Source organism: Hippopotamus amphibius, chromosome 15 (genome assembly GCF_030028045.1).
Source record: "Hippopotamus amphibius kiboko isolate mHipAmp2 chromosome 15, mHipAmp2.hap2, whole genome shotgun sequence".
Lineage (NCBI taxonomy): Eukaryota > Metazoa > Chordata > Mammalia > Artiodactyla > Hippopotamidae > Hippopotamus > Hippopotamus amphibius.
In genome coordinates, this window is record NC_080200.1 from 5,911,802 (window position 1) to 5,926,762 (window position 14,961).

At 44.5% G+C, this 14,961-nt stretch overlaps 1 protein-coding gene across 5 annotated transcripts in view; it reads right to left on the reverse strand.

The window, feature by feature from the left end:
• INSR (insulin receptor) overlaps nt 1-14,961 on the reverse strand; it is a 138,072-nt gene that overhangs the window by 51,075 nt on the left and 72,036 nt on the right. The gene's annotated exons all lie outside the window — the stretch shown is intronic.

The window sequence follows — 14,961 nt, forward strand, 5'->3', positions numbered from 1 at the left end:
CTTCCGGGAGCGGGGGCAGAGAGACTCTGCTTTGTAGTATTTGCCAATTTCTGTGGCGTAAATACTACCATCACCTTCCCTTTCAAGCTACCCCACCTAAAGTTACTGAATGTGGAGCCAGTAAGAGATACACAGTAGCACAGCATTAAATAATATGTCCATCACATAGCTACAATAGTAGCAAATAACCTCAAAAGCATAAATCACAGAAAAACGTAGTGAGATGATTAGGAAGTGGTGAGTCTGGAGTATTTATTATGCTTGTTTTAAACATAATTTTTTTATTTATAAGTTGATGTCATTTAAATTTTTAAAATTTCTTATTTTACTATTTCTTAACTATTTTTGGCTGCATTGGGTCTTCGTTGATGCACGCGGGCTTTCTCTAGATGCGGTGAGCAGGGGCTATTCATTGTGGTGCACAGGCTTCGGGTTGCAGTGGCTTCTCTGGTTGCAGAGCACAAGATCTAGGCATGAGGGCTTCAGTAGTTGTGGCACTCGGGCTCAATAGCTGTGGTGCATGAGCTTAGTTGCTCCATGGCATATGGGATCTTCCCAGACCTGGGATCAAACCCATGTCTGTCCCCTGCACTGGCAGGCGGATTCTTAACCACTGTGCCACCAGGGAAGTCCCACATTTAAATCTTAATAACAGCTTGTTTAAGAATCAGTCTGCAAATTTCCTGAAAATTACACAATTGGCTTTAGCAAGGCAGCTCCAGCAAACAGCTGCAGTACTGGTGTAATAGATATATCCTGATCTCCATTTTCTCCACTTTACAAATGGGGAAACCGAGGCACAAGGAGGTTAAGCAAATAGCCCAAAGGTCATTCATTGCTTCAACACACATTTGCTTGCACTGATCTAGAAATTACAGCTGCTGAGGGGACACGGTGGCCACAGACCCTGCCTTCGGGACCACATGGTCCAATGGAGGAGGCATATTCATTATTTCAAAGTATTTAAAAGGTATTTAAAAGTAATAGAACTACCAGATGACCCAGCAATCCCACTACTGGGCACATACCCTGAGAAAACCATAATTCAAAAAGACACATGCACCCCAATGTTCACTGCAGCATTATTTACAATAGCCAGGACAGGGAAGCAACCTAAATGTTCACCAACTGATGAATGGATAAAGAGGATGTGGCACATATATACAATGGAATATTACTCAGCCATAAAAGGGAACAAAATTGAGTTATTTGTAGGGAGATGGATGGACCTAGAGTCTGTCATACAGAGCGAAGTAAGTCAGAAAAACAAATACATACGCTAATGCATATATATGGAATCTACCCACTAAAAAATAGTACTGATGAACCTAGTGGCAGGGCAAGAATAAAGACACAGACATAGAGAATGGACTTGAGGACACGGAGGGGGAAGGGGAAGCTGGGACGATGTGAGAGAGTAGCACTGACATATATACACAACCAAATGTAAAATAGACAGCTAGTGGGAAGCTGCTGCATAGCACAGGGAGATCAACAAGATGCTTGGTGACAACCTAGAGGTGTGGGATAGTGGGAGTGGGAAGGAGGCTCAAGAGGGAGGGGATATGGGGACGTACATATAAATATAGCTTTGTTGTACAGCAGAAACTAAGACAACACTGTAACGCAATCATACTCCAATAAAGACCTGGGGCGGGGGTGGGGGGAGTATAACTGCACACACAGCAAGCACCGTGCTGGAGGTAAAGGGAGGTGGCATATCTGCTGTAACCTGCAGGAGATCGTGAATGGGAAGGAAAGAGAGGGCTCTGCAGATGGGGGGAGGCAGAGGGTGTGCATGGATTTTGCGGCTGAAGTTTCTTATTGGATGCAACTGAACTTGTCCACTGAAGGCTGGACTCCACCCTGCCTTCCTCCAGCAGCTTTCCTCCAGCAGCTTGTAACACATCCGCTTTCTCCTGATGTCTCACTACTCATGACTTCCTGATTCCCCTTGATTTAGGCCCCTCAGCATCTGACCTGGGCCCCAGTGACCAGCCCTCCCTTCCCAGGCTGCCAGCAAATCTGTCCATGGACCGATGGCTTCCCTGAGGCTGGAAAGACCTCGGCCACAGCAGAGCCTGTTCCCTGGGTGCCTTCTTTCCTCATTCCCTGCACAGCTTGAAACATGGTTTGGAAGGTGGGGAATGTTCTTCACCCCAAATCCTTAGGCCCTTTGACTGCTGCAATGAACATTACAGCCCACGTGGACCCCATCAACCAGACCCAGGGAACTGAAGAGGCTTCTGAAGCCATACTTCCACATGAGCATCACTGTTGGATGGAACTCTCTGTGATGATGGAAATGGTCTCCATCCGCGCTGTCCAACACGGTAGCCACTTCCCTGTGGCTGCTGCATGCAGTTAGTGCAAAAAAGAACCAATTTTTTTAATTGCAGCAAAATGTGCATAAAACTGACCATCTTAACCATTTTTATGTGCACAGCTCAGTGGCATTAAGTACATTCACATTGTCATGCAACCATCTCCATCCTTCATCTCCAGAACTTTCTCATCTTCCCAAACTGAAACTCTGTCCCCATGAAACACTGACTCCTCATCCTCTCCTCCAGCTTCTGACCTCCAATATCTACTTCCCATCTCTGTGGAGCTGACTCCTCTAGGGATGTTCTATGAGTGTAGTCAGACAGTGTTCGTCCATCTGTGTCTGGCTTCTTTCACTGAGCATCATGTCCTCAAGGTTCATCCATGTTGCAGCAGGTGTCAGAATCTCCTCCCTTTTCACCAAAGGCAGAATTCTCATTGACAATGTCACCAATGGGTGCTTGACTGTATCTCGATAAGGAGGAAAATATCTATATACAGGGAGATGAAGCTGCTTGAATAAGTGTAGCTGCTTACATTTATACAATGAAAATGAATCATATATGTCAAGAAAGGGAGAATCCAAGCTTTGCATATGTTCTTAGGCAAAATTTTCTGGAATTTTAATTCTCTCCAAGCTTGTCTTGATCCAAAGGCACAGGGGAGAAAACAGTCATTGAATAAGAGATGTAAAACGTGCAAATCATGATTAATAAGGAGATCCAGTTTAGTCATTAAAAAAAAAAAAAAGGTTCCTTCCTTTTTAAGGTTTAATACTATTTCATTGTGTGTATATACCACATTTTGTTTATCCCTTCATCTGTCAATTGACACCAGGGTTACTTAGACCTTTTGCCTATTGTGAATCATGCTGTTATGATCATGGGTGTACAAATACCTCTTCAAGAGTCTACTTGCAATTCTTTCATGTATATACCCAGAAGTGAATTGTTGAATCATATGGTACTTCTATCTTTAATATTTTTATTGAAGAACAGTTGATTTACAATGTTGTGTTAGTTTCAGGTGTACAGCACAGTGATTCATATATATATATTCTTTTTCAGATACTTTCTCTTTTAGGTTATTACAAAATATTGACATAAATCGCAGTAATATCTTTTTGGATCCATCTCCTAGAGTAATGAAAATAAAAACAAAAATAAACACATGGGACCTAATTACACTTAAAAGCTTTTGCACAGCAAAGGAAACCATAAACAAAATGAACAGAAAACCTACAGAATGGGAGAAAATATTTGCAAATGATGTGACTGACAAAGGATTAATTTCCAAAATAGTTTTAATTTTTTTTGAGGAACCACCATACTACTCGGCACAGCAGCTGTACCATTTTACATTCCCACCAAGAGTACACAAGGTTCCAATTTCTACTGAGGAACCAAACTTTTCATTGCAATTCAGTTTTAATTTTAATTGCTATGGGTGGCTATTGGCTCTTGCATCAGACAGCAGGGCTTAGTGAATCCAAAGAAACTCTTTGCCAAAGCCTATAGGTCTTGTGTGGTCTAGTGCCTGCAGTCTCTCTGAGTCCTTCTCCCAGCCCCAGGCAGTAGGCTCTCCAACATCCTTCCTGCCCCTCGCACACCCAGGCTCAGCCCTACCTCAGGACTTCTGCATCTGCTGCTCTGGCTGCAGCACCCTCCCCTTAACCTCCCATAACTGGCTCCTTCTCAACCTTCAGGTCTCAATCCCTTAGAAAGACCTTCCCTGACCTCCCCACTGGAAATCACTTTCTCTTTCTCAAACCAAGTTCTAACACGTGATCTTTTGGCATTTTTCTTACAGGACTTATCACTCTCAAATATTATCCCTGGTGGTGCAGTGGTTAAGAATCCGCCTGCCAATGTAGGGAACATGGGTTCGATCCCTGGTTCAGGAAGATTCCACAGGCTGCACAGCAACTAAGCCTGTCTGCCACAACTACTGAGCCTGCGCTCTACAGGCCATGAGTCACAACTATGGAGCCCACACACTGCAACTACTGAAGCCCATGCGCCTAGAGCCCATGCTCCGCAATAAGATAAGCCACCGCACTGAGAAGCCCACACACCGCAATGAAGAGTAGCCTCCACTTGCCACAACTAGAGAAAGCCCACGCACAGCAACAAAGACCCAATGCAGCCAAAAAAAAAAAAAATTATCTTGGGGGCTTGTTGGCTGCCTGTCTGGAGGCGAGCTTATGGGGCAGGGCCACTCCTTCTCCATTCACTGCACTGGCTCCCACGACACCCACTCCTAGGACAGGGCCTTGCACCCAGCAGGAGCTCAGCAGACCCATGTCCGAATGGACAGAGAGGAGGGAAAAGGAAGGCGCTGGGAGCAGTTCTAAGCCCCCAATTTTTAGCCAGTAGCTCAGGAATTCATCCAAGAACTTCAAGTTGCAGGAGCTTCACAAACACCATGAAAAATTACATGGAGAATTTAAAGCACCTATGCCTAGGTGCACAGTCTGATTTTCTACATGGATCTAGAAAGAATCAAGAAGCGGTAGTAGAAGCAGGATGGGGTTAACCTCACCAATGTCTGTGCAGGCTTTTTAGGGTTTACATACCCCCTTATCACATTCTTACTTAATTCCAACAGACCCCGGCAGGGAGGGGGCTAAGTAACATTGTCTTCATCTCACAGAGGAGAGGAGACTTGCTCAGCTGAGAAGCAGCAGGGCCCAAACCCAAACTTCGATCTTTTGGCTCTGAACCTGACATTCCTGGGTCTAAAGAAGGACACGGCCACCCACAGGGTCCACCCAGTCAAGGTGAGGAGTGACGTGCACTCAGCTCTCCACCCCACAGGCACGCCACAAAGGTTTCTCTAAAGAACCCATGACAGCCTCAGTTTTTCTTGTCTGTCCAATGGGAGCATAACGAACCCTTAATGCCTTCTCACACCTAAAAGAAGAGATGTGAGTAAAGCACTGGATTCTTTGATAGACACAGCATAGGTTTGATGTCAGTTGTCTACTATGGGTATTGTTATTACTGGCATCGTTATTAATAATCTGTCCACATGGACGCAAGGAACTCAATGGCAGGAAGCAATATAAAAAGCAGACAATTATTTAAGACCCACGAAGACTCCACCCTCTGGGAAAGCACATGTGCCAGTAGGAAGGGGCCTGTTTCCTGGGTTGGGGCTTCATCTGAGGGTCAGCCTTTAAGTTCAAAAGAGGTGTCAGCAAAGACCTAACAAAAACTTCCCAAACACATAAGCCTTCCTGCCTAGACAATGCTAAGAAAAACAATCCAACGCTCACAAACAAGGCCAGAGGCTGACCACAGGGCTATTCAGTCTTCCTCTGGAGCCCTGCCTAAGAGGCTCACCTGAGAACAACTTCATTCTTCAGCAAAGTTTTTCCAGAGATGGTCACAAAAGCAAATGTTTGGGCCATAGGTTCAATGTCACAGCTGGTCCACTCTGCTGCTGTGGCGTGAAAACAGCCCCAGAGAAGGCTTATGGGTACAAACGCATTGAGTCCGATAAAACTTTATTTACAAAAGCAGGCCATGGGCTGGACCATTTGCCAACCCCGTTCCCAGTGAAACGTTCTTGTGATTGATTTACTGTTTCTATCAGGGCCTCAACTCCAGGAAGCCAGATGTCAACTTATACATGGTTACGTTGTAAATCATTTTTTATCCCGTAGAAGAAATGGCCTCCAAAGATGACAGGTTTATTGCCCCTGGGACATTAAGTGTCCCCATATCTAACTTTGCAATCCTAGCTCAGTGATTGTAAATGCTTTGGCTTTACCATGCAGCTGGGGCCCTCACTAAAGGGTTAAAAGTGTTGACAGGTGTTCTCTGGTGCTTTTTTTTTTTTTATTTCTTTGCATAAGAGTTGTGTTTTTTAACTTTTGAAGACTATACTTTGATAACGATAAGGCAACTCTGGGTGTCTCCCATTCCATTTCTTAGTACTTTATCTTAATTAATAGAAATGCTTCTGGGGTGCCCCCCACCCAGGTTGAATTATGAAAACCATGTACTTGGCAAGATGAAAATGGAGGAGGGGTCTGACTCTCACCTCCCTGTGCCCCCTGCCCTGCCCTTTTATAGACACCAAACAAGCCCCAGCCATAGTCCCAGCAGCCCTGGCTCAGAGGGCCACCACCCCCAGGCTGTTTTTGCCAGAGAAGGTGGCAGCCTTTTCAAGAAAACACCCAGGAGTCTGGGAGCTATGGGCCTTTCCAGGACAGGTACACAATGTGTGTGTACGGAACATCCACCCAGACCTCCCTCCTCCACACACAAGTTCCTTGTTCATTCACCTCCTGTCCCCCACGCCCCACCCAAACTGCCATGGGCTACTGTCCCCAATGTCCTCCCAATTCTCCCCTAAAGTTTCCAAAAGCCGCTGGCCTCCAGTTCCACTACCAGAAGCAGCCACTACCTTTCTGCAACTTTCACCTCAAGTGGCTTTTTCACTACACCCAGCTGAAAAGATTGAAGACTGAACTCTAAATAAACCAGCAGAGTGGGAAGGAGGGCGCAGAGTGGGAAGGAGGGCGCAAAGTCAGCATCCTCTGGTTGGACCCTCTGAAGTGAGTGGAAAGCTTCTCACCAAACGATGCTTTCCGCGGAGCGAGATCTTACAGAAGTGTCAACTGGTTTAAGAGAGGTGGTATAAAGCAAAGGAGGCAGGTGCAATTTGACCCCAATATGTCTACTGCTAGGAAGTATCCTGCAGACAAGAGAGCATATGTGCACTCAGACACCTAGACAAGGATATTCTTTACCCTCCAGGACATTAACCATTGGGGTTTATAACTACACAAGCCTATAAACAACATAAAGGTCCAAAGCAGGAGACTGTGTAAATAAATTAATGTGGATCAAGGAGGTGGAATAGTACACAGCTGTGAAAATGGAGGTGGCTCTATGTATTCTGATGTTGGAGTCACTTCCAAGATAGCATTAAGAAAAAAAAGTGTCTAAAGAACACAGCTTGTTTGCAGAATAAGGAAACATATACATTGTGGGAATACGAAATGGACAGCTAGTTTGGGAAACAGTTTGGTCATTTCTTATAAAGTTAAAGATATACTTCTGATCCTTACCACAGAACCTAGGGGTTTACCCAGGTGAAGTGAAGAACAAAACAAAATGCTTATGTTCACACAAAGACCTGTATGTGAATGTTTAGAGTGGCTACATCTGTAATCACCCCAAACTGGAAACACACTAAATGTCCCTCAAGTGGGGAATGGATAAACACTGTATCTCTATACAGTGAACTCTAGGGAGCAGTTGAAAAAGCACGAGGCGGGCTTCCCTGGTGGTGGTGCAGTGGTTAAGAATCCGCCTGCCAATGCAGGGGACGTGGGTTTGAGCCCTGGTCCGGGAAGATCCCATACACCCTGGAGCAACTAAGCCCATGCACCGCAACTACTGAGCCTGCGCTCTAGAGCCCGAGAGCCACAACTACTGAGACCTCGCACCTACAGCCCGTGCTCTGCAGCAAGAGAAGCCACCACAATGAGAAGTCCACCCACGACAATGAGAAGTCCACGCACCACAACGAAAAGTAGCCCCCACTCTCCACAACTAAAGAAAGCCTGTGTGCAGTAACGAAGACCCAACACAGCCAAAAATAAATATACAATAAAACAAATCTTTTAAAAAACATTTAAATAATATAAAATAATAATAAAATAAATAAATAAAAAATTGAAAAATGATGTGCTGACTTCCACAACGTGGGGTTGTATTTCAAAGGCATCGTATTGAGTATAAGAAGCCAGTCTCCAAAGCTACACAGTCTATGGTTCCACTTACATGACATCCCAGGAAAAGCAAAACTATAGGGACAGTGGACACATTAGTGGCCACCAGGGACTGGAACTGGTGAGGGGCTGACTGCAAATGACACAGAAATTTGGGGGATGGGCAGTGGGAGGAATTGGGAGATTGGGATTGACACATATACACTCTTGATACTATGTATAAAATAGATAACTAATGAGAACATACTGTGTAGCACAGGGAACTCTACCTAATGTACTGTGGTGACCTAAATGGGAAGGAAATCCAAAAAATAGGGACTATGTGTATACGTACAGCTGATTCATTTTGCTGTACAGTAGAAACTAACACAATATTGTAAAGCAACTATACTCTAACAAAAATTAATTTTTAAAAAAAGAAATTTGGGGGATGATGGAACCATTTCATATCGTCATTGTGGTGGTGGTTATATGACTATATAATTAGTCAAACTCACAGAACATTACACCAAAATGGGTGAACTCTGCTGTTTGGAAATTACATCTTAAAATGAGGGGAAAAGAAAAGGACAAATAGGACACATGTCTCTCTGGAAGGGACACAAGAAATGTGCCCCGTGACTGCCTGTGGGGAGGAGAATGTGGATGAAATGGAGGGTGGGTAGCAACATCCTTACATATCAGCACAAGCTGATTTTTATTTTTTCTTATGTACACCCTTCTAAACACCCTTCTAAAACTGACATCTATTTTAAAATACACTTTTTAGTATAACTGAATCACTTTGCTATACACTTGAAACTAACACAACACTGTAAATTAACTCTACTTCAATAAAAATTTTAAAAAATAAAAATACATTAAAAAAAAAACACTCTGCTAGACGATTAAGAAATGTTTCTGATCCATTATACAACTCCAGCCCCAAATATTCCAGTAGCGATGGTGTCAGAACAGCCTACAGGCACCAGTGAGAGCTTTACAAAATTTCTCTTAAGATCTCTTTTGCCATAGTACAAAATCAACAGTCAAAGCAACTAAATACCAAGTGTATTCCAAGACTGGAATCTGGACCAGGAAGAAATACTATTGATTATGGACAACATTAGAACAACGGATGAGATTTATATAAGAGACTGTGAATTCAAATATTGCGTCAGTGTTAATGTCCTGATTTTAAGCATTGTACTGCTGTTGTGTAAGAGCATTTTCTTGTTCTTAGAAAATACCCCCCGAAGAATTAAAGGCAAAGAAGCAAGATACCCGCATCTGACTCTCTGATGATTCCTGGGTTAAAAACATAATAATTATCAGTATGTATATTATGTGTATTTAAATATTTCAGAGACATGATCAAACAAATGGGGTAAAACTAGTGAATTTAGGTACAATTCTTGAAATTTTTCTGTCAACTTGCAAACTACATCAAAATTAAGTTACCAATTTATATCCAAGCACGTTTAAAAGCTGGAATACTGGGAGAAACAAAGGCCGCGCGTTAAATGACACGCTTATAAAAATACAACCACTTTTGGTTTCTTTGTCTTTTTAAGTTCAAACCAATTCGGTTTTTCTCAATGAAGAAGCTATATGGTAAAAACAAAACAAAACTTAAAATAATAAAAGCACGATTACATGTTTCCATAGCACAACATATGTTAATAACATTTTGCTACGTTCCTTTCCAAAGCCTGTAGAAAAGAAAAGAAAAAAAAAAACCTCAAGATTTATTATTCCAAAAATTACTGCTTTCCAGAAATTTCCAAACGGAACAGTTGCGTCATGGGCCTGAAGACACATTAACCACAGGGCCCCGTGACTCTCCCTTAAAGTGTGAATTTTATAAACTCCTTAAAGTAATTTACTGTGTTTCCATCCTAAGACTTTCTCTCCTGCGCCGGCCCCAGACCCGAACAGCGGAGGTTCGAGTCCCCCGAGCCCCGGGACGCGGGCAGCACGTAGTCGGGAAATTCCTCCTCAAGGAATTTGGTTGATTTAATCGTGGGATGGGCGAGCAGCGGCATGGAGAAGCGGAGCTCTTCGGGGAAATACGGCGCATGCAGGCCAGAAAGGAGGCGGAGCCCCAGGGGGCGGGGGGAGGGCCCTGCCCCCCCCCGCTAAGACAGGCTCAGGATTGGTCGGTTCCACGCATCTATGTGTGTGTTCATGAGGGGCGGACCCAGGGAGCGAGAAGCCCCGCCCCCGCAAGCCTGCGGCTCCCGCGAGGCACAAAGCCCAAGGCTCGCTCCGCTCCGTGGAATCCAGGCCGGGCAAAGGCCGCGGCCGCAGCGCCGCCCTCGCGCTCGGCCAATGGGCGGGCGTGCTGCCGAGCGCGGGCCCCACCCCCGGGCGCGCGGGGCTCGGTTCGCCCGACTGGCGCTCGGGCCGTGACCGCCGCCGGGCGGTCCGCGCCGGGGGCCCCGGGAGGGCCTCTCGAGGGTGCAGACCTTGGAGGGAGGGACTGCACAGGATGGAACTTTGGAAAAAATTAAAGAAAAAGAGAAACCGAAATGTGCGGGCCGCCTCAAGCAGCCGCCGGGCGGCCTGGGCAGCGCACGGAGCTGGGCGTGTGCCCGGGAGGAGATCGGGTCACCGCGTGGCAGGCAGCGCCCGGGATGGCCGAGGGGGGCCCTGGCCCCAGGCCTCGCTCAGGAGAGGCCCAGAGAGGGGCAGCGGCTCGCCGGGGTCGCACAGCAAAATCTCCCAAACTGGGGGCTAGGGGGTGTGGCAGGGGGAGAGGCCGCACTCTATCAGCCCCTACCCGCAAGGTTTCCACCCCCCATTCACCCAGAATACCAAGGACCATACTCATAAATTACATTTTAAAGAAAACTTACAAGGTTTCTTTTCGGGGTGCCCTCCAGCCAACGTTTCCCCCCCCCCCTTTTTGAAGATGTCCACATACTTGCAGTTCCAATAGATAGAAGCAGCGAATGGGTATTCTCTAACGCGTCCCCCCTTTCCACGTGAATACACTTTAAAATGTACATTCCGCTTGCAGAATACAACATTCAACCCGTATCAGTTAATAAGCTCTTATTAACTCTATTATTCAAACAACCAGTCTCCATTACAGATGGAAAAACTGAAGCACAGAAGGGCTGCTTTGCTAATGCCAGCTCAGCTAGTGAGCAGCAGGGCCAAACTGGAACCCAGGTCTCCCAGGGAGACTGGGAAGGGGTGTGGCATCATGGACTTGACACTTATTCATAATGTTTTCCACTCTGTCCCACCTGGATTTGGCCCCTTCCTGGCATAGGGATGGAGACCTTGTCTCTACTCTCCCAGGTTGCACAAAAGAGACAGGTAAGCCCAAGTGAAGGGGAGGCTTATTACTGCATCTGTCTTGTTACTGCATCCCCGTGCCATGCACACACAGCAGGTGAACCGTAAAGCTCATGGGGGAAAAAAGGAATCAGGTGACTGGCTTTATCCCAGCAGGAAAGGGACAGTATGTGCAAGTGTGTGAATCATCAGGGCTGCCTTTAACTATAAACAGTGCAGAGTTGATGAAGGGCAAAGTACAGAGGAAAAGGTGTGGGACATGAGGCCAGACAGGACGGTTAGGGAGCTGAGGGGCTTGGACTTTGCATCGCAGGAGGAGCCAAAGAAGGGCTTCAACGAGAAAAGATACCACCAAATCACATTTGGGGCCAATTTTCTGGCTCTCTGGTGGATGGCTGGAGAAAGCAAGAGGGAACAGGGAGGAAGAGGCTGGCTTCTGAAGCCATCAGGGAAGTGGGGTCATCAGGATTTATCACATGGATGACTCCCAAGTTTCCACCTTGGGCAGGTATGCAAGACTCACAAGAGAAGGAGTAAGAAAAGAAGCTAGGTGCTCAAACTTGCGTTTGAGGTGTGGAGTCCAGAATGTCAGGGCTTCTGCATGATTGCTTGTGGTTGCTAAGTCATGCTTCAAACCATCCAGCAGCCTGCTCCTGAAAACCACTCTTGCTAAAGTGCCTGGGCCCTGGTTTGCTGTGGACATTTGGGACGTTTTCCCTCAGTTATGTGTGTGATACATACACATTTTAGGCAATTAATTTTTTTTAAGTTGTTGAGTTTTAGCCTACTTGTGTTTTCTGCTTCTTGAGCCAATGTAACTTTTACAGGCTATTTAGAAATGAATGGCAAGAGTGCAAAACGTTTGAGATGTGGGTATAGCTGTTCTCAGGGGCAAATTCAGATCCTCAGTATCTTGCAAAAGGAAATGATTAACCTAAATAAAATAAGCACTTAAACCAGTAAATGAAGTTATTTTAATAATATTCCCCAAATTATTTGTTACCAGAGCTGGCTTTATCATTTTTTCATGGATTTTAAGTTACATTTCCATTTTCTTTCTTTCTTTTATATATTTGTTCTTCCCACATCCTTTTTTTTTTCCTTGGGTACACTATATAGAGTCTCCCTGCTAAAACGGCACTGTCCAATAAACAGTCTGCATTGACAGAAAAGTTCTGTATCTGTGCTGTGTAATTTGGTAGTCACTAGCCACATGTAGTCACCGAGTGTTGGAAACTGCCTAGTGTGACTGAGAAACTGAATTAATTTTCCTGTGGCTAATGGCTACCATATGCGATTACAGCTCTTAAAGATCCAGCTTTTGAATTTGTCAGTTCTGTTTGTTTTCTAATCAGATAGTCCCTGCTAACTTATTGTTTCCTTCTTCCTGTGTAGATCTGTTTCATTATTCATTGTCTCATTTTTGTGATTCTTCTCTATAATCATTAAAGTCTGCATTCACATCTCCCCTGTCTTCTAAAGCATCTATCCCTGCAGTGTTGAGGTCCACCTTTGACAAAAATTAAGAGTTGTGTTTTGTTTTCAATTATCACATGGTGGGAGTTTATTTTGCATGCTTGTTTGGTTAAGCTTTTAAAAATTAATTTCCAGTTACATTTACTTGCAGCCAGAGATTAGGCAGTTGGATGTCTGCTTTTTGGAATGTGTTGGGGGTTTTTTTGCTTTGGTTTGGGTTTTTGTTTTTGTTGTTTTTGTTTTGTTTTGTTTTGTTTTGTTTTTTGGTTTTGGTTTTGTTTTGTTGGTGGTGGTGGTGGGTTTTTTTTTTTTTTTTTTTTTTGAGATTTAACAGATGATTAGTTTTTCTTAATAGTCCAAGAGCACTTTAAAATGTGTATTGTTTGCAGAATACAAAGTTCAGCCCATATCTGTTATCACGATCTTCTGAACCATATTATTCAAACTCCTTGTTGCCTAATTGAGGTTTATCTACATGATCAAGGCTGTGTTTGTGTCTCCCTTGAGGTTTCTTAATTCTCCTTGTATTTCCTACAATTTGTTCTCTAAAGCTGGTTCTATGCATTACTTGACCCTCATTAAAGATTCTCCCTTCACCCAATGCAAAATCTCTCTCTTCTCTTCTCCCTGATAATGCCTGCTGCCTTGAATTCTTTGCATATTTTTCTCGTTCATATTTGCCCACATGTTTAAGTTTTCTGTCTCATTTTTGGAATTGGGTATAACCATTTTTTTTAATTGAAGTATAGTTGATTTACAATGTTGTGTTAATAGGTTTAACCATTTTCTAGTGGGGAGAGGTGAGAGAGAGAGAAAGAACCACAGCCTCCATGGGAACAAGGAAGTGGGAATGAGAAATGTCAGAGTCTGAAATCTGTCACTGTGGAAGGTCTGAATTGCAAGAAGGGTTTCCCTGGGGACAATCTCAACCATAAAAAGGTCTGCTCACATGACTGATGGCTTCTCAATAACAAGTACCCAGTGGTCTTGAATAGTGTGCAGGTCTACAGAAGCCAATTTCCTGGGAGCTGCTACACCCACGGGCTGGCAGAGTTTAGGCACAGTGACAGGGAATGGAGAAAATTTCCTCAACTCCTAAAGGACAAAAGTAAACAGTAGAATGTACTGCCTTTCTGCGGAGACACCATGAAATGGAATCATTAGTCAGAATGAAAAAAACACCTATTTTAAATTCCATCATGACCAAAAAGAGACAATGTTCAGCTTATTTCCTTATTGAGTTGGCTGCTTTATTTTTCCATCTAGAAGAAATGAGAAGCTTGGTGTGGCATGTCCATTCCAGGAGCCCCGTGGCTGTTCTTGGGACACTCCTGTGTGTACACTTCAGACACTGCTATTCTATTAGAAAAAGATGGAGTTTCTCTGATGGGGGTGGGGGCATCCATTTCCTGCCCATGTTTATTTCAACTGAAGTGAAGAATGTGTTTGTCCCTTTGCCACTGGATCCTCAGACTTTACTGGCTCTTTGGATCCACTTTGCAGTCCTCCATCTACCTGAATAAACACCTTGTACACCTGGAACTTCCTGGCTTTGCTTCTATTTACGATGCCAAGCCCCAGCACACACTTGGGAGAAATGCATGAAGGAAATTAAAGTGGTGCAAATACTTTCCCATCTGACTGAATGCATGGTATCATCTAAGAAAGTTCTAAGAAAGATGGATAGCATTTCAATTCCCAAACCAAGTCACCTGATAAGGAGAACAATTATTGGAAAAAAGCCTCTTTTACATGCATACTACAACCATGGAGGAAGTCCCCCCCCCCCCCCCCCCATCAACAATGTGCACACCCTCACTCTCTGGCCAGTATTTATTCACAGGTGGATTGTTTTCTGCACCATGGAGATGCCCTAGAAACCCCTTTGACCTTTACAGAGCGGCTCTCCGACTACCAACTCTTAGTTTCTTAATTAAAAAGTTGACTAGGCAGCAAAACACACCCTATTGCCAATCCCATCACCATCTTCCTTCTAGAACCCTCATCAACAGCTCTGAGCTCCTAGTGAGAGGCAGGCACCATCCCGCCCGCTCAACACAAGCTGGTGAATAGAACAGACAGTTCTACTCGCCTCCTGGGGAGACAGACAGAAATCACTGCACCAGCAC